This window comes from Bos mutus, chromosome 2 (genome assembly GCF_027580195.1).
Source record: "Bos mutus isolate GX-2022 chromosome 2, NWIPB_WYAK_1.1, whole genome shotgun sequence".
Classification (NCBI taxonomy): domain Eukaryota; kingdom Metazoa; phylum Chordata; class Mammalia; order Artiodactyla; family Bovidae; genus Bos; species Bos mutus.
Genome location: NC_091618.1, coordinates 107,920,305 through 107,939,729, shown reverse-complemented (window position 1 = coordinate 107,939,729; position 19,425 = coordinate 107,920,305). Strand labels below are relative to the sequence as shown.

General features: G+C 41.6%; 1 protein-coding gene across 1 annotated transcript in view; it reads left to right on the top strand.

Annotated features, from left to right (window-relative positions):
- The window catches only part of STK39 (serine/threonine kinase 39), a 321,280-nt gene that overhangs the window by 146,759 nt on the left and 155,096 nt on the right, over positions 1-19,425 (top strand). The gene's annotated exons all lie outside the window — the stretch shown is intronic.

Here is a 19,425-nt window from a genome sequence, read left to right as displayed (position 1 = left end):
TGATTTGCTAATCCCACCGGCCTCATTTAAGGGCGAATGTTTGTATTTTCAGATTGAGGTATCTTTTAAAAATACCAATGGCTTAAGAGAGCATTTTAAACTTTTGCTCATCTTGGAGATCCACTTTTAGAAATTTAAACATAATGACATTCTCAAAATATTATCAGAGATAGTGTTCATACAGATGAATTTGTAGAGAACTGATTGTTTTCTGTTACCAGAAATGAATCGGCGGAATCAATGGCCTTATTTCACATCCAATTGGATTTCTGAGATCTGTGTGTTCAGATGCATTATGTGCGTCATTTTTGCCTTTCGGAAATTTGACGACTTTTTCCAAAGCTTGTGTGCATCTGCTAACTTTTTGAAACTTAATTGGCATGCGTGTGCCAGGAGAAGAGCCCTGACTGCCTGCCTGTCTAGTATTCACTGAGTGTTACTGATAATATACTGACTACCATTAAGAAAGTTTGTCTTTATTCACTGTTACAACTCACACTAATACCATTTCTTTTAAAAGTAGCTGAACCGTGAGGAACAGAAAGGAATTTGGCTATGGTTGCAGAAAAGCTAGTATAAAAACTTGGCAGATGCCTTTTTGAACTTGTGAGAATTCTAATATGATTGTTCTTTCTCCCTGGTTTAAAACGTCAGTGGCCTCTTGTCAATTACAGGGTAAGTGTCAAGTTCCTGCCACTGATTAAGTTCCATGTTACTTGTAGGGTTGGGCTTCCCTGGTGGCTCAGTGGTAAAGAATCTGCCTGTAATGCAGGAGACGTGGATTCAATCGCTGGGTGAGGCAGATCCCCTGGAGAAATGGCAACCCATTCCAGTACTCTTGCCTAGGAAATCCCATGGAAAGAGGAGCCTGGTGGGCTCCAGTCCGTAGGGGTGGAACAAGCATGACTGAGCGACCAAACAATGACAACAACACTTGCAGGGTTAGGGCCACACAAAGCTCCTGTGATCTGTGTTTGGCTGCCTATCCAGCTTTTCATGAGCCACTCCATCTCACCCTGGACACACTCTTACAGAATTATGATTCTTCTACTTTCCAATCAACACACTCCTGAAATCCCATGCGTGTTTTCCATGAAGGTACATGTACTGGTCACTCTGTTTTGGCTTCTCCCAGCACTGTCACCTCCTTAGTGGAGCTTTCTCTTAGCAACACCTCAGCCCCTCAGCCCTGCACTGCAGACAGTTCATCCTTCCTTCACTCCTCCTGCTCTGGGCCTTGTTGCACTTGGCATCATTGGTAGTTTATTTCCTTCCACTTTTGCCTTCTAGACTGTGAGCTCCTTGGGTGCAGGCATGGTGTCATATTGTCCCCCAGTTCCCAGCATAGTATCTTGGTCAATCAGTAAGTATCTTTGGAATTAACGTTTGGCAAGCAAGGTTGTGAAGTTACGATGACAGACTTTGTGGGAGTTGGCGTGAGAGCATGAGCGGGGACAAAGTAAATCTGCTTTTAGTTTTGCAGGAGAATTGTTAAGCTGTTTTTCAGTTGGTGCTCCATCCTTGTATTTCAAGTCTATGACTTGGAGTTTATCTGATCTTAGGTTGAAAATCCTTTGTTATCTCCAATTTGCTGAGAGTCTTGGGTGAGCCAATTAATTGTATTTACCTTTGCCATCTTATCATAAAATGGAATGGTTAGATTTTATTGTCTAACAGTTATGTATTATCCACTTTGGACTATTCGAGAGCAAAAATGTAGTCCCTGGCACTCAGCATATTTCCATATTGTAATCTTCCTCACCCAGTCAGTATGCATATAAGGTTTCCTGTTACCTGAAGCCACATCTAATTAGGAACATATTTTGAAACTACATTTAAATTGGTTTTTAGTATTCTTTCATTCTGGATTACCTGTTACTTATTTCCTCATTTTAGGGGAAATAATTAGATTGCACCCTTACATCATGATTCTGTAAATCTTTAAAACAAGGCTGACATTATGGAGAAGGGAAGGTGAACGAGACAGAAAATGACAGAATTTTGTACTTGGTTCAGAACAAGAGAACTCCTTTTCAGTGGAAGGAATGCACTTGTTTTGCCCTCTTTCCTCCCTGTGCTGAGCTGTGCTTAGTTGCTCAGCCATGTCTGACTTTTTGCGACCCCCATGGACTGTAGCCCACCAGGCTCCTCTGTCCATGGGATTCTCCATCCAAGAATACTGGAGTGGGTTGCCTTGCACTCCTCCAGGGGATCTTCCCAGCCCAGGGATCGAGCCCAGGGATCGAACCCAGGTCTCCCCGCATTGCAGGCACTTTCCTCCCTAGCCTCTTACCAAGTTGTATAATGAAATGAGAGGCCAGCAGAGGGTGTGGTATACATGCTTAAAAAATCATGGAGAGTCGGGTGTAGGGCTCTGCTTGTTTTATGTTAATCAAATTTGACTGGCATAATAGAGATGGATGACTCTTTTTTTTTTTTTTTTTTTTTTTTAATTGAGTAGTATTTTTAAAAATTTCTTACTTTGAAATTCAGTAATTTTAAAAGGAATTAAAATTCAAGAGGCCCAGTTGCGGTTGTGCTTTGATATAGGATTTTCTAAGCTTCCCATTAAAATTAGTCCCACAGATTCAAATACTGATTTTAAAAAGTATATAATAACTTTAAAAAATTGTTTTTCCTTACATACACACATACAGAAAGGAAAGGAGCGTTTGTAGAACTTACAAAGCAATAACAAAGCTAAGAGATTCAAACAACAGCCTTTAATTAAACCCAAATTTAAAAGACCATTTGAAATTGTTTTGATTGTTGTGCAACCAGCTTGCTGGCTGATTATATCAGTTGGGGAGGAACTGGGAAGGTCCTGCTTTTTTTGTCCAGACCAGAAGGACCCCTTAGGGAATAGAACAAGGTACTGAGTGGTGGGCTTTTCTCTGTGACTTTATGGAAAGCAGAAGGAGGTAGATGACGCAGAGAAGGAAAGAGGAAGATGAAAAACCAAGCTTGGAAAGAGGCAGAAAAGGCCCGGAGAGGGGAAAGCATTTGGTCAGAAAGCAGGGATCCATGGAAGTCTGTGATTGAAAGTTCACGACCAAGCGTAGGCTGAGCAGACAGGCCCCAGCCTGACCCTGGCTCTGGTGCTCACTCCAGGGTAGCCTGGAGCATCCACTGAGCGCCCTGTGCTGCATCTGTGAAATGCAGACTGTTCAGGGGCTTCCCATTGGTGGTCCAGGGTGAAAACCCGAGTCCTTCATCAGGCCTCTAGGGTTTGGAACGGTCTAGTCCCTGTCTCACCTTTAGCACTTCTCTGCATTCTCTCCTGGTTCTCCATGTGTCTGCTGGCCTGAGGCTTTTAGAGGAGCTGCTTGCCCCTGTGTTTGGAGGTGTTAGGCTTTCCATCCTTAGCTGACCTCAGTCTCAGGTCCGTCATTTCTCCAGAAAACAAAATTGGAATTATGCTGTATTTACTGCTCTATGATCTACCTGCATTTTCATTTAAGATACCTGTGGACATTTTTTGATGTCAACAAAGATTTATACAATCATTTTAAATGACAGTATTATATTCTGCTACAAGAATGACTGTGATTAATAATGAGTTATTTCTTGATGGACAGTTAGATCGTTTCCTTTTTTTTTGTTGTTGTTGTTGTTAACCATACTGGAATGATGGAGAAGGAAATGGCAATCCACTCCAGTATTCTTGCCTGGAGTGTTCCGAGGACAGAGGAGCCTGGTGGGCTACAGTCTATAGGGTCACAAGGAGTTGGACACGACTGAGCAATTTTCACTCACTTCACATACTGGAATGAACATCATTGTACAAATGAACATCATTGTACGTGTGTTACTGCGTGTGATATTACCTATTTTCTTAGGAAATGTTCCTAGGGGTGGAATTGCTTGCTAGGGGTGGTCGAAGAGTATATGCCTTATAATGATCGATGTCTGGTGTCTTATTGATGTCTAAAGTGGGAGTCTTTGTAGTTGAAATCTTACACTGAGCCTCAGGTCTCTCATCTGCAGAGTACTATATTACTTACACCATGCTTAGTCCAGTACCTAGAGTTTGATATTCAGTATTATTACTTATTTACTTTTGGTATTGAAATGTTTTCCCTGTACATTTATTTTCAGTCTTTCTTAGATCTGCAGTCAGCTGTTTTGTAGAGAGCGTGAGAGAACTTCCAGCAGTTTTGCAACCTTGAGACTTTCAGTAACTTTAGGAGACATTAGAATTCACCATGATCGATAGAGAGCCTATTATGGAGGGCCCAGCTTGGGAACCTAAAGTCTTAGAGCCATTAAAGGTAGTTCAGAGAGAGCTGTTGTTGGCGAGAAGCATGACAAGCCCTATTCTTCTTCAGTCTGCTCTTGGGTAAGGAATTATTTTCAGTGTGCGGACGAGGCCGAGCGTGCCTTGTTACAAGGTGTTTCTGCCCGTTATTCTGTCACTTCGATCTCTTCTGTCCAGAACAAACAAATGATAAACCAGCTGCCAGCCTGTGAGTAATGATCAAACCATTTCCATCACCCCTGGGTGTATGGTTTGGAATTCTCGTTACGAGGTCTGATGTCAGCCACTTGCACCTTACCAGGCGTCGGCCATGCCCAGCATCTACGCTGAAGGGTGGTACCACGCCGTTTGGATATTGAGCTTTGCCTCTTTTTTTTTTTTGGCTTTTGTTATATACTCATGTCCTAGTTCAGATCCCCTATGATCTTAACCAAATTATAGCTTTTAAAATTGTAACCCCCATTTTTTTCTGTATCAATTGCATAGTATTATTATTTTTTAAATAATTTTATTTATTTATGGCTGTGCTGAGTCTTTGCTGTGGTGTGGGCCCATAGGCCCACTAGGACCACAGCCTTGTCTAACTCAATAAAACTAAGCCATGCCTGTGGGGCAACCCAAGATGGGCAGGTCATGGTGGAGAGATCTGACAGAATGTGGTCCACTGGAGAAGGGAATGGCAAACCACTTCAGTATTCTTGCCTTGAGAACCCCATGAACAGTATGAAAAGGCAAAATGATAGGATACTGAAAGAGAAACTCCCCAGGTCAGTAGGTGCCCAATATACTACTGGAGATCAGTGGAGAAATAACTCCAAAAAGAATGAAGGGATGGAGCCAAAGCAAAAACAATACCCAGCTGTGGATGTGACTGGTGATAGAAGCAAGGTCCGATGCTGTAAAGAGCAGTATTGCATAGGAACCTGGAATGTCAGGTCCATGAATCAAGGCAAATTGGAAGTGGTCAAACAAGAGATGGCAAGAGTGAATGTCGACATTCTAGGAATCAGCGAACTGAAATGGACTGGAATGGGTGAATTTAACTCAGATGACCATTATATCTACTACTGTGGGCAGGAATCCCTCAGAAGAAATGGAGTAGCCATCATGGTCAACAAAAGAGTCTGAAATGCAGTACTTGGATGCAATCTCAAAAACGACAGAATAATCTCTGTTCGTTTCCAAGGCAAACCATTCAATATCACAGTAATCCAAGTCTGTGCCCCAACCAGTAACACTGAAGAAGCTCAAGTTGAACGGTTCTGTGAAGACCTACAAGACCTTTTAGAACTAACACCCAACAAAGATGTCCTTTTCATTACAGGGAACTGGAATGCAAAAGTAGGAAGTCAAGAAACACCTGGAGTAACAGGCAAATTTGGCCTTGGAATACGGAATGAAGCAGGGCGAAGACTAATAGAGTTTTGCCAAGAAAATGCACTGGTCATAACAAACACCCTCTTCCAACAACACAAGAGAAGACTCTATACATGGACATCACCAGATGGTCAACACCGAAATCAGATTGATTATATTTTTTGCAGCCAAAGATGGAGAAGCTCTATACAGTCAGCAAAAACAACACCAGGAGCTGACTGTGGCTCAGACCATGAACTCCTTATTGCCAAATTCAGACTTAAATTGAAGAAAGTACGGAAAACCACTAGACCATTCAGATATGACCTAAATCAAATCCCTTATGATTATACACTGGAAGTGAGAAATAGATTTAAGGGACTAGATCTGATAGATAGAGTACCTGATGAGCTATGGAATGAGGTTCGTGACATTGTACAGGAGACAGGGATCAAGACCATCCCCATGGAAAAGAAATGCGAAAAAGCAAAATGGCTGTCTGGGGAGGGCTTACAAATAGCTGTGAAAAGAAGAGAAGTGAAAAGCAAAGGAGAAAAGGAAAGATATAAACATCTGAATGCAGAGTTCCAAAGAATAGCAAGAAGAGATAAGAAAGTCTTTTTCAGCGATCAATGCAAAGAAATAGAGGAAAACAACAGAATGGGAAAGACTAGGGATCTCTTCAAGAAAATCAGAGATACCAAAGAAACATTTCATGCAAAGATGGGCTCGATAAAGGACAGAAATGGTATGGAACTAACAGAAGCAGAAGATATTAAGAAGAGATGGCAGGAATACACAGAAGAAATGTACAAAAAAGATCTTCACGACCCAGATAATCACGATGGTGTGATCACATCCTGGAATGTGAAGTCAACTGGGCCTTAGAAAGCATCACTACGAACAAAGCTAGTGGAGGTGATGGAATTCCAGTTGAGCTATTCCAAATCCTGAAAGATGATGCTGTGAAAGTGCTGCACTCAATATGCCAGCAAATTTGGAAAACTCAGCAGTGGCCACAGGACTGGAAAAGGTCAGTTTTCATTCTAATCCCAAAGAAAGGCAATGCCAAGGAATGCTCAAACTACCGCACAATTGCACTCATCTCACATGCTAGTAAAGTAATGCTCAAAATTCTCCAAGTCAGGCTTCAGCAATATGTGGACCTTGAACTTCCAGATATTCAAGCTGGTTTTAGAAAAGGCAGAGGAACCAGAGATCAAATTGCCAACATCCGCTGGATCATGGAAAAAGCAAGAGAGTTCCAGAAAAACATCTATCTCTGCTTTATTGACTATGCCAAAGCCTTTGACTGTGTGGATCACAATAAACTGTGGAAAATTCTGAAAGAGATGGGAATACCAGACCACCTGACCTGCCTCTTGAGAAATCTGTATGCAGGTCAGGAAGCAACAGTTAGAACTGGACATGGAACAACAGACTGGTTCCAAATAGGAAAAGGAGTACGTCAAGGCTGTATATTGTCACCCTGTTTATTTAACTTATATGCAGAGTACATCATGAGAAACGCTGGACTGGAAGAAACACAAGCTGGAATCAAGATTGCCGGGAGAAATATCAATCACCTCAGATATGCAGATGACACCACCCTTATGGCAGAAAGTGAAGAGGAACTAAAGACCCTCTTGATGAAAGTGAAAGAGGAGAGTGAAAAAGTTGGCTTAAAGCTCAACATTCAGAAAACGAAGATAATGGCATCCGGTCCCATCACTTCATGGGAAATAGATGGGGAAACAGTAGAAACCGTGTCAGACTTTATTTTTCTGGGCTCCAAAATCACTGCAGATGGTGACTGCAGCCATGAAATTAAAAGACGCTTACTCCTTGGAAGGAAAGTTATGATCAACCTAGATAGCATATTCAAAAGCAGAGACATTACTTTGCCAACAAAGGTTCAACAAAGGTTCATCTATTCAAGGCTATGGGTTTTCTAATGGTCACGTATGGATGTGAGAGTTGGACTGTGAAGAAGGCTGAGCGCCGAAGAATTGATGGTTTTGAACTGTGATGTTGGAGAAGACTCTTGAGAGTCCCTTGGACTGCAAGGAGATCCAACCAGTCCATTCTGAAGGAGATCCAGTCCTGGGATTTCTTTGGAAGGAATGATGCTAAAGCTGAAACTCCAGTACTTTGGCCACCTCATGCGAAGAGTTGATCCATTGGAAAAGGCTCTGATGCTGGGAGGGATTGGGGGCAGGAGAAGGGGACAACAGAGGATGAGATGGCTGGATGGCATCACTGACTCGATGGACGTGAGTCTGAGTGAACTCTGGGAGTTGGTGATGGACAGGGAGGCCTGGTGTGCTGCGATTTATGGGGTCGCAGAGAGTCGGACATGACTGAGCGACTGACCTGATCTGGGCCCATGGGGGCTATTCTCTATGTGTGACGCATGGGCTTCTCATTACAGCGGCGCCTCTTGTTGCGAAGCACAGGCTCTAGGGCACTTGGGCTTCAGTAGTTGTGACACATAGGCTCTAGAGCACAGCCTCTACGGTTGTGGTGCCTGGGTTTAGTTGCTTGGCAGCACGTGGGATCTTCCTGGATCAGGGATCGAACCCACGTCTCCTACATTGGCAGATGGATTCTTTACCACTGAGCCACCAGGGCAGTCCCATAGCATGTCTTTTAAAAAGTATAGGCTTGAGATTATACTTCCCCCTGGCTGATGTTAAACCTTGGGGGAGTTACTCAGGTTCTCGGAGCATTGCTTTTCTCACCTTCCCAAACTTCAAGAGTTTTGTGACATTTAAATGTGACAGTTTATCCTATCAGATGCTTTTACAGCATCTGTAACATAGCAGGGATTCATTACTGCCTGTGCCTTCATCTCCTTCCCTTGCTGTGCATCAGGGGACGTTTTGTAAGGAAGGAGGGTGTATTCCACGAGTGAGCAGGAGGAAGTATTTAAATGTCATGTGAGGATTGACTTTTATTTTCTCAAGGAAATTAAAGTCTAAGGTTAGTGAATTGGATCCCTCTGTTTCCTTCCCTCTTCTTGTCTCTGTAGAACCTCAGCTGCTAACCCTTGTTCTTCAAATAAAACTGTTCTTCTGACAACACACGCAGTCTTTCTAGTTTCCTTGAGGACTTCAGATTACTGAAGTTTGACTGGAACTCTATTATTTGTTCCTGTTTTAATATTACAATTTCTAGTTCCTGTGTTTACTTACGAAAATTTAAGTTACAGTTGGAAAGCTTCCCTATTTAATGTATTTTTAACAGCTATAATGAGTTTATCTGTTAGAATAAAGTAAAAGTTTTGTGAAATAAATGACTTCTAAGCCAGCCTCCCCCACTGAAGCTTCCCGTGATAGGATAGTACTTCCTGGGAGCCTCTTGCTTTTCTCTTATTCACCACCTTGAGTGATATTCTTGGTCATTTTTCCTTACAGAAGCTTACTACCTAGTTGATCTGATACCCAGATACCCAGGCTCCTTAACCAGAGATCAGCATTCAGTGGGTCTGGGGCCCTGACCCAGGACTCTGCAATTTTCATAAGCAGGTCAGTCAATGGTTATACTGGGGATTGAGACAAGTCTTCTGCTCTGTCTCAGGTTTGGAAGGAAATTATATTGCTAAGCTCACTTCACAAAAAATTAATAGTCCTTCCCCCCCCGCCCCCACCGCCAATTATTTAGCCACACAACTAAAATGCTCCTTTTTCTTACTCACCTTTGGGGTATGTGGTCCCTTCCTCTGTGTCATTTATACTCTGAACTCTGCTGGAGCAGCCCCTTATGGTTGTTGCTTGTAGGACCTATCTTAGCAGCATCCCATCACTTGCTCACTGGGCTATCCCTGTGAAGCAGGGCTTCGATGTCTTCTTAAACTGGTGTCTTGTGTTGCTTAATAGATCTTGTATTCCCTATTCAAGTGGGCCTTCTGTCTTGAGAGTGCTCTCATTTTACTGGCGTTATTAGGTACCAGTTTCTGCCTTCCTCCTAATGCTGGTTTCTTCAGTGCATAATATAAGAAGGCGTGGGGGCAGTCTCACATGTTGAGGTGGCAGGATGGATGGATGAGCCTTTGGCATACCTACGTGCAGAGTTGTTGGGGAGTTCATATCTGGGCAGTGAAGAGAAGGTCAGGAAATAGCCGTGGGCTCACACTATAGGAGAGTTTCTAACAGTGGAAACTGTCCAGAGATTAAATAGACTGGAATTAAAACCATGAAGGACCCACAGGACTGGAAGAGACCCTAGCTGTCATCTCCACCAGCGCTTCCCGACCAGTGGCCAGAGCACAGCAGTGGACGGTGAGTGGGTGACCGATGAGCCATGCTCCTGATCACCCCATCACTCAGGGCAGTTGAGCAGGGCTTGGGATGGCTGGTGTTCTGGGGCCAGTTGCTGTAAATCAGTCTAGCATGTCATCCCGTGAGCTGTATAAATATTGTTATTTTCTACATGTGCCATAAGGTGACTAGTTTGTGATGTAATCATCCAAACTACTGAATATTAAAATTCTGTGAACCATCAAAAAAAAAACCAAACAAACAAACAAACAAAAAACTTCATCTGGAAGTTTAAAATTTTGGTATAGGAGATTTTGAGGAAGCTTTGGAGTTCATGGAGACTGCTGGCCTGAACCTGTCCTCCTGGTGTAGAGACCAGATATTGAGTTCTCTGGAGATTTAATGGATTTTTCAATCAGTGACCAAGATCTGGATCACTGCTGTTGGCTGCTGGTTTCGTTCTATTTCTTTTTATATTGGATATACTGAAGCCAGCTGACGAAAATAAGATGAATTAGTAGGTTAAAGCTTCATTGAGGAGCAGGGACCGTCTTACTTGGCCATCTTCACTGCTTACCGTGTTCTGTGACAAACTCCCTGCTTCGTAGATGCTGGCCAAATGAATGAATGTGGTGAGATTTATTTTTGACTCCACTGGGAAGTTGGGCCAGATGTCTTTCAACCCTCCTGTAATGACTATTTATTTCTTACCAGTGTTTGGAGGGAACAGGGCAGGTTTGTTTGTTTCTGTTGGAATTGAGCATGGTGCAAGGTCTGACATCACATGTTACATTTAAACTTCCAAGAAGCTTAGAAAATACAGAATAATATAAAAGGGGAATTCAAGTAAATACTGAAAACTTCCCTTTGAATTTATAAAGGGAAAATCACTAATTTTTGGAGTGAATTTTTCTTATTTTAGAGTATATTTTCCCCTTACTGTGTGCATCTGAGAAATAAAATGAGTATCCCAATAATGGGATCCTACCTTAAGCATAGATTATACTGCATTTCTGGGTTCAAAGAAAGTGAAGACAATTATATAAGGATCCAAAAACAGGGGAAAAGAAACAGCTGGAGGTTGAAAGGTAGGTGGGTGTGACCTGTGAGGGTGAATGACTGTATTAACTCTGCAGCAACAAGGGAAGAGAGCTAACCCATGTTTGTTTAGCCTGTGCACTGAGTTTAATTTATTTTGAAGTTTGACAACTAAAAGTTGAGCCCAGGACTCTTGAATTTAGCTGATAAACTCCTGACTTGGAAGATGGGTAAAATGTAGTTGGTGCCTCTTGATTTCTGGTAGAAGCAAACACAAATACTCTTTGAAGGAACACTTTCCTCCAAATCAAAATAAAACATTAAAAATAAGTAATTTAGCTGCCACCCCAAAGAAATTCAGATATGGGAATTATATTATGCTTTCTATTTAAAAAGACTGTATATGAAATATTTAAAGAAATAGAAAATAGAATCCTGAAAAGGAACAAACAAAATATCAAAAATGATCAGCAGATCTGAAAAATAAACATATTTTAGATATGAATTTTATAACTGTTAAAGTAAGAGAAATAAAAATCATTAGTGGAAGGTCTTAGATGAAAAAATTTTTGAAAATTAGACACAGATGAAAAAACAACTGGTAAACTGAAGAAATTACCAAGAATGCAACACAGGCAGATAGAAAGATGAAAATAATCAGACAGAGAGGTTAATAATTCTGCATTTAAGTGCTTTACAGAGGCCCACAAACACGTATATGCCACACACAAAGTATCCGTTCAATTCAGTTCAGTTGCTCAGTCGTGTCCGACTCTTTGCGACCCCATGAATCGCAGCATGCCAGGCCTCCCTGTCCATCACCAACTCCCGGAGTTCACTCAAACTCAGGTCCATCGAGTCAGTGATGCCGTCCAGCCATCTCATCCTCTGTCGTCCCCTTCTCCTCCTGTCCCCAATCCCTCCCAGCATCAGAGTCTTTTCCAATGACTCAACTCTTCACATGAGGTAGCCAAAGTATTGGAGTTTCAGCTTTAGCATCAGTCCTTCCAATGAACACCCAGGACTGATCTCCTTTAAGATGGACTGGTTGGACCTCCTTACCGTCCAAGGGACTCTCAAGAGCCTTCTCCAACACCACAATTCAAAAGCATCAATTCTTCGGCGCTCAGCCTTCTTCACAGTCCAACTCTCACATCCATACATGACCATTGGAAAAACCATAGCCTTGACTAGACGGACCTTTGTTGGCAAAGTAATGTCTCTGCTTTTTAATATGCTGTCTAGGTTCATCATAACTTTCCTTCCAAGGAATAAGCATCTTTTAATTTGATGGCTGCAATCACCATCTGCAGTGATTTTGGAGCCCAGAAAAATAAAGTCTGACACTGTTTCCACTGTTTCCTCATCTATTTGCCATGAAATGATGGGACCAGATGCCATGATCTTTTTCTTTAAGCCAACTTTTTCACTCTCCTCTTTCACTTTCATCAAGAGGGTCTTTAGTTCTTCTTCACTTTTTGCCATAAGAGTGGTGTCATCTGCATATCTGAGGTTATTGATATTTCTCCCGGCAATCTTGATTCCAGCTTGTGTTTCTTCCAGTCCAGCGTTTCTCATGATGTACTCTGTATATAAGTTAAATAAACAGGGTGACAATATACAGCCTTGACGTACTCCTTTTCCTATTTGGAACCAGTCTGTTGTTTCATGTCCCATTCAAACTGTTGCTTCCTGACCTGCATACAGATTTCTCAAGAGGCAGGTCAGGTAGTCTGGTATTCCCATCTCTTTCAGAATTTTCCACAGTTTATTGTGATCCACACAGTCGAAGGCTTTGGCATAGTCAATAAAGCAGAGATAGATGTTTTTCTGAAACTCCCTTGCTTTTTCCATGATCCAGCGGATGGTGGCAATTTGATCTCTGGTTCCTCTGCCTTTTCTAAAACCAGCTTGAATATCTGGAAGTTCACGGTTCACATATTGCTGAAGCCTGGCATGGAGAATTTTGAGCATTACTTTACTAGCGTGTGAGATGAGCACAATTGTGCGGTAGTTTGAGCATTCTTTGGCATTGCCTTTCTTTGGGATTGGAATGAAAACTGACCTTTTCCAGTCCTGTGGCCACTGCTGAATTTTCCAAATTTGCTGGCATATTGAGTGCAGCACTTTCACGGCATCATCTTCCAGGATTTCAAATAGCTCAACTGGAATTCCATCACCTCCACTAGCTTTGTTCGTAGTGATGCTTTCTAAGGCCCATTTGACTTCTCATTCCAGGATGTCTGGCTCTAGGTCAGTGATCACACCATCATGATTATCTGGGTTGTGAAGATTTTTTTTGTGTGTAGTTCTTCTGTGTATTCTTGCCACCTCATACTATCTTCTGCTTCTGTTAGGTCCATACCATTACTGTCCTTTATCGAGCCCATCTTTGTATGAAATGTTCCCTTGGTATCTCTAATTTTCTTGGAGAGATCTCTAGTCTTGCCCATTCTGTTGTTTTCCTCTATTTCTTTGCATTGATCGCTGAGGAAGGCTTTCTTATCTCTGCTTTCTATTCTTTGGAGCTCTGCATTCAGATGCTTATATCTTTCCTTTTCTCCTTTGCTTTTCGCTTCTCTTCTTTTCACAGCTATTTGTAAGGCCTCCTCAGACTGCCATTTTTCTTTTTTGCATTTCTTTTCCATGGGGATGGTCTTGATCCCTGTCTTCTGTACAATGTCACGAGCCTCTGTCTATAGTTCATCAGGCACTCTGTCTATCAGATCTAGTCCCTTAAATCTATTTCTCACTTCCACTGTATAATCGTAAGGGATTTGATTTAGGTCATACCTGAATGGTCTAGTGGTTTTCCCTACTTTCTTCAATTTAAGTCTGAATTTGGCAATGAGAAGTTCATGATCTGAGCCACAGTCAGCTCCCAGTCTTGTTTTTGCTGACTGTATAGAGCTTCTCCATCTTTGGCTGCAAAGAACATAATCAATCTGATTTCAATGTTGACCATCTGGTGATGTCCATGTGTAGAATCTTCTCTCGTGTTATTGGAAGAGGGTATTTACTATGACCAGTGAGTTCTCTTGTCAAAACTCTATTAGCCTTTGCCCTGCTTCTTTCTGTAATCCAAGGCCAAATTTGCCTGTTACTCCAGGTGTTTCTTGACTTCATACTTTTGCATTCCAGTCCCCTGTAATGAAAAGGACATCTTTTTTGGGTTTTAGTTCAATACACAAAGTATAGTTATCCCTAATGTCTTTTAGGACAGATGCTTTCTTCTTTTAAGTAGGCAGGTAAGTGAGGTGAGTCATCATTCTGGAAAGCTCCAGATTCCTAAAACCTTTCAGAAGATTTTCCTATAGGAGGTTCAGTCCAAGACCCATGGGTTCTTAAAAAACTGATTCATCGTGTTGTGAAATGATTCATCTGGGAATTAAAATGAGAAAAAAGCCAAGTGTAGAATATCTGACAATAAGACCTGAGGTTAAAATCGTAGTCACTTCTGATGTTCTGTTTAATTGCCCTGAAGTTAACTAATGGTTATTTTTAAGATATTTTGTCAGCTGTGCCATTAATGCTGAGTAGATGTATATGGTAAAATAACTGAGATAATTTTTTTATGTTTACGGCTGTGTTACTGTGAAGCAACTGCCCTTCTCCAGATGATCCATCTGTTGTCAAAACAGTAGATTATCAAAAAATGGTTCTTTAATTTTTCTGAGTGAGTTTTGTATTATGTATTTATTCCATGTAATTCTGGATTATAGTTTAAGCTTCAACCTAGATGTAACTTAATCTGGATATAGTTTGTTCTTCTGAGTGTTAGTTCTAACATATGTATAGCTCTCGGAGAGGAAGTACTGGTAACAGCAATAATAGTAACACGAATCATAACCATGATAGCTAATCTCTGTTGAGCTTAATTTAGGCAAATACTGTGCTAAGTGCCTGACTGATATTTTCTCATTGTATCATTACAAAATCCTTACAAGGCCGGTACTATTCTGTCTCCATATTGCAGATGAGAGACTGAGGTGCATAGAATGTAAGTAATTTATGGGGAGTCTGACAGCTGTTAAAGTGTAAGTGTAGGGATGTGTATAGAGGCAGTCTGACTCTAAAGCTGATGCTTAAAAATAGTGTTCATTCCTGCCTCCACATTATATGTTGTTACTTTACAAATATATTGGCGTCAGGATCTATTACTCTTTTCAAGGTCTGTACACTAAGACTGCACGGCAACACTGCCTTCCATGAAACCATCATTGTTCTTTAGAGGAAGATGCAATTCTTATCTTGAATTTCAGTGCTAGCCTAAGGTTCTGGAATCAGCACAGCCCTTCAGTAGGGCCCGGCCGATTACATTTCTCCCAGAATTGGAGTCATTACTCACACAAAGTTTTGCCCTTTTGGTTATGAAGCCTGCAAATCCTGGCTTTAAAAATCTCAATTAAATGTGATCATCTCCACACAATCCCTCTCCAACATGACTGGTATTTCTTGTAGATATAAGCTCCTCAAAGAAATGGCGTTTGCTTATTTAAAATTTTCCCTTTCATTTTCCAGGTTTTACAGCTGCACTCTGTCAGCTTAAGCTTGCATTTGAAATTGACTTTAAAAGCCCAGATTCCCTTTTCCAAGACTTCTTATTTCTAAGCCAATTAGATAACATCATACTGTGGGGATTTTCTGAAGTGTGCCCACTGAAACAAGGCAGCCACCTGCCTTTCTGAGGTCTAATCTGCTGGCTTTCATTGTTTCGTAAGATGACTTCAGGGTACCGACACGGTCTGGAGCTGTGTGCAGATTGCTCAATCGTTGAGTTATGTTGTCCCTAGTGGAGCCTAGGCCACATGTTGTTCCTACTGAATATCAGGTTGCAGGAGAGCATGGGAAGCGGTCTGAAGTTCTTCGGAATCACTAGGGTGGACTGAGTTCCCTTTCATTCTCATACTAATGAGTTTTCTGGAAGTTATAATGAAGGAGCACTTTGAACATCCAACCTACGTAACCTCTGCCAGAGTCACCTTTTTAAAATCGTTTTTCATATGTTGTTTATCTGCCCAGTGTGAACACACAGTCCCAGTTTTCACCCGTTTTAATGCAGAAAGGCAACATGTTATACGGTTCTTTATCTTGGGTTTTTTCACTGAATTTATTCCCATGTGTGTATACAACTTCCCCATCCTTTTGTATTGCTACCTAATATTCTTTTACAAGACATATGATTCATTTATCCAGTTCCCGATTATTGGAAATCTGGATGCTTGCAAACTTTTGCCATACAAACATCGTTTCATTAATTTTTTGTGTATACATGTCATGTTTGCATGTATTTTAAGTTTTTCTGTAGGCTAAATACTCAGAAATACAGGGTCAGAGGGTGTATGTGTATATATCGTGGGTAGATATCACCCAGTCATCTTCTAAATCATTGTGGTTTTTAAAACTCTCATCTCTCATTACTCTGCAGTCAGGATGCTAGGCTTCAGCTAAACTAATTAGTGGTCCTGGTAAATAGGATAAAGATTTTCACCTGTTTCCTAACTTTCTCAAAACATCCTTTCGTTCTGTTCCTTCCACTCTGAGGCCTGAGTTCAGCTGCTCAGTCATGTCTGACTCTTTGTGACCTGGTGGACTGCAGCATGCCAGGCTTGCCTGTCCTTTACTATCTCCTGGAGCTTGCTCAAACTCATGTCCATTGAGTTGGTGATGCCATCCAACCATCTCATCCTCTGTCACCCTCTTCTCCTTCCACTCTACACCTTCACAAATCCTTCCCAAACACTCAGGAAACCCTTCTCTCTTATGGGCTCACAGTTGCACAGTTTGCCGTTGCTCTTCTTTTCTGATTTATGGCATGTGCACACTCGACTCCCTTTTGAAGCTCCATCTTATGCTGCTTGCAACTGAATTGCTTCTTTTGCAAAGTCTGACCTTTCCAGCCAGATTATCAGCAGGTTGAGGGTTCTTAGCTTTCATTTTCACATTTTGTGTACTTCTTACTGCCTAGGACAGTGCTCTGCACATTGTGGGCTTCTTTTCTAAGCTTCTGACAAAAACAGATACAGTGTTTCAGTTAAAAGCTAATAACATCTGCTTTTTATGAGAAAAAAATGAAAAGCGCCAGATGTAGAAAAACTCCCTGACCTGTCACTGCCCAGTGATAACTACTCTTGACGTGTTGTTACACATCCATCCTGCTTATGAATAAATATACAGATAGATGTGATGTACCGTTTTACACATGACCTCACACTATTCCAGTGATGAAGTACCTTGGTTTTCTTCAATAAAAAATTTGTATCTTCTCCCATGTCAGCTGGTAGCATTCTAATTGTTAACAGCTGTATCGTAGTTTCTACACGCACACAGCTTAGTTCATTTAAGCAGTACTGAACTGATGGACACTTGTGGCTTGTAGTTTTCTCTCTGGGTCAATGCATCTGTCAGTACTAGTGTGATGATCTCTTGAGATAAGGTAAAGTCTTGGAAATGAAAGAACTGCATTAAAGCATGGATATACCTTATGGGATCTAAATAATTACCTTTAGAAGAGAAGAAAATTTAAAGCAGTGTTGAATATTTTCCTAGACACCTGTCAAATTCTAATAGTTAGCTGTGGCCTTCAGTACAGCATTCAGTCATCAAAAAGTATCATGAAATATTAGACATAAATCAAAGGAAAAAAATCTCAAAGAGGTACTCCAGGAGAAACAACCTTTGCATGTATTTGTGAGTGTACAAATGAATCATTGCTCTCTGCCTTTCTTCCTGCTGGGCAGTGAGTACCTGTCTTTCTCCTTCCATAAACTATTTAGGGAAGCTTGTCTAATTTAGAATATCATAAAAGCATTTTCTCTCCTGTCAAGGTACAGAGAGGAGCAGTGTTTTCTGTTTCTTGGAGAACAGTTTGCTTAGGAAAGTACACAATCTGATGAAAGAGGCTGCAGCTGTGGGCTATTTTGAAGCTTACTTGAAAACACTTTGGTATGTTTATTTCTTTACTACTCCACTTGATTTCAGAAAAGATTGAGATATTTTGCAAAGATGCAAACAATTGACCAGATAAAATTTATTTGGTAGATGACTAAAAGGAGGTAAAGGGAAAGTGAGGGTAAGAAAATACATAGAAAGCCAAGAGTAAGGTTAGTTCACGAAATACACACAAGATGAAATTGCCATCTTTGAAGTTCTAGAAGAGTTGCACGTGGGCAGTTTGGTATGGTTCAGTCACAAGATTAAGTCCTGTGTACTCACTCCAGTTGGCCTCAGATTTGGCCTTGAGCTGGCACGTTGGGTTGTAACCTCATCTTATTATGATTAGAACACAACCCTCCTACTCAGAAGAAGTTCAGATGTTACTGATTTGGGGGCCCAAGTGACAGTGCACCTAGAGAAGAGACTTACGCAGTGTGAATTCATGAAGTAGAATTTCCCATCTGGAAAGGCCTTTAGGAGGTCATCCGGTTCTCCCTCCTTAGGATGGTGTGAGGCCTTGCAGATGTGTCGTGCTCTTAAGGGGGCTCTGCGGGGCGCCGAGTCTGCACACGACCAGAAACTTCAGCCAGTTGCTTCTGCTCTCCAAGCCACAGTTTCTTTGTGTACCAAACAGGAGTGAGGGCTGGTTCTTACCTCATGGGATCGCCATGAGGATTAAGTGAGATGATGCTAGAGGGGGAGGTGTAAATCAGAACAGTGAGACCCCACCTGGTGCCCAGGAGGATGGCTGTAACCAGGAAGACTGATGCAACAAGCTTTAGTGAGGATGTGGGGCCATTGGAAGCCTCAGACGCTCCTGATGGGCATGTAAAATGGGCAGCTGCTTCGGGAAATCCTCAGAACTTAACACATGATCCAGAAATGCCACTCAGATATGTGGTGAGGAGAAAACACCAGAACTTGTACACAAATGTTCATGGCAGCATTATTCTTAAGTGCCCAAATTGGAAACAACCCAAATGTCATCAGCTAATGAATGGAAAAAAGGGCAGTGTACTGCATGTTTCTGTTTAGGTGAAATGCCCAGAAAAGGCAAGTGATTCGAGACAGAAAGTAGATGAGTGATTGTCTAGGACTGGAGGCTGTGCAGGAAATAGGGAATAACTGCTACTGGACATGGAGTTTCTTTGGGGGGTGATAACATTTGCCTAAAATTGATTGTGGTGATGGTTGCTCTATGACTTATACTTTTTAAATAGATGAATTGTGTCATAGGTGAATTATATCTAAAGAGAAGGAAATGGCAACCCACTGCAGTATTCTTGCCTGGAGAATGCCATGGACAGAGGAGCCTGGCAGGCTACAGTCGATGGGGTCACAAGAGTCAGATATGACTTAGTGACTAAACCACCACCAAAGCTATATGTATATGGCCACATGCACACACACACAGGATAATGCACAGCAAAGTTCTTAGTGTAGTGAAATAAGCCGTATACTAGGTAAATACTCAATAAAGGTAGGCTTTTCTTTTTCGAACAAGTGATGAAACTGTTTGAAACACCTTATCCTGGATCGGGTGGCTCCCCGGCCTAACCCAGAGCCCAGTTCTCCTAG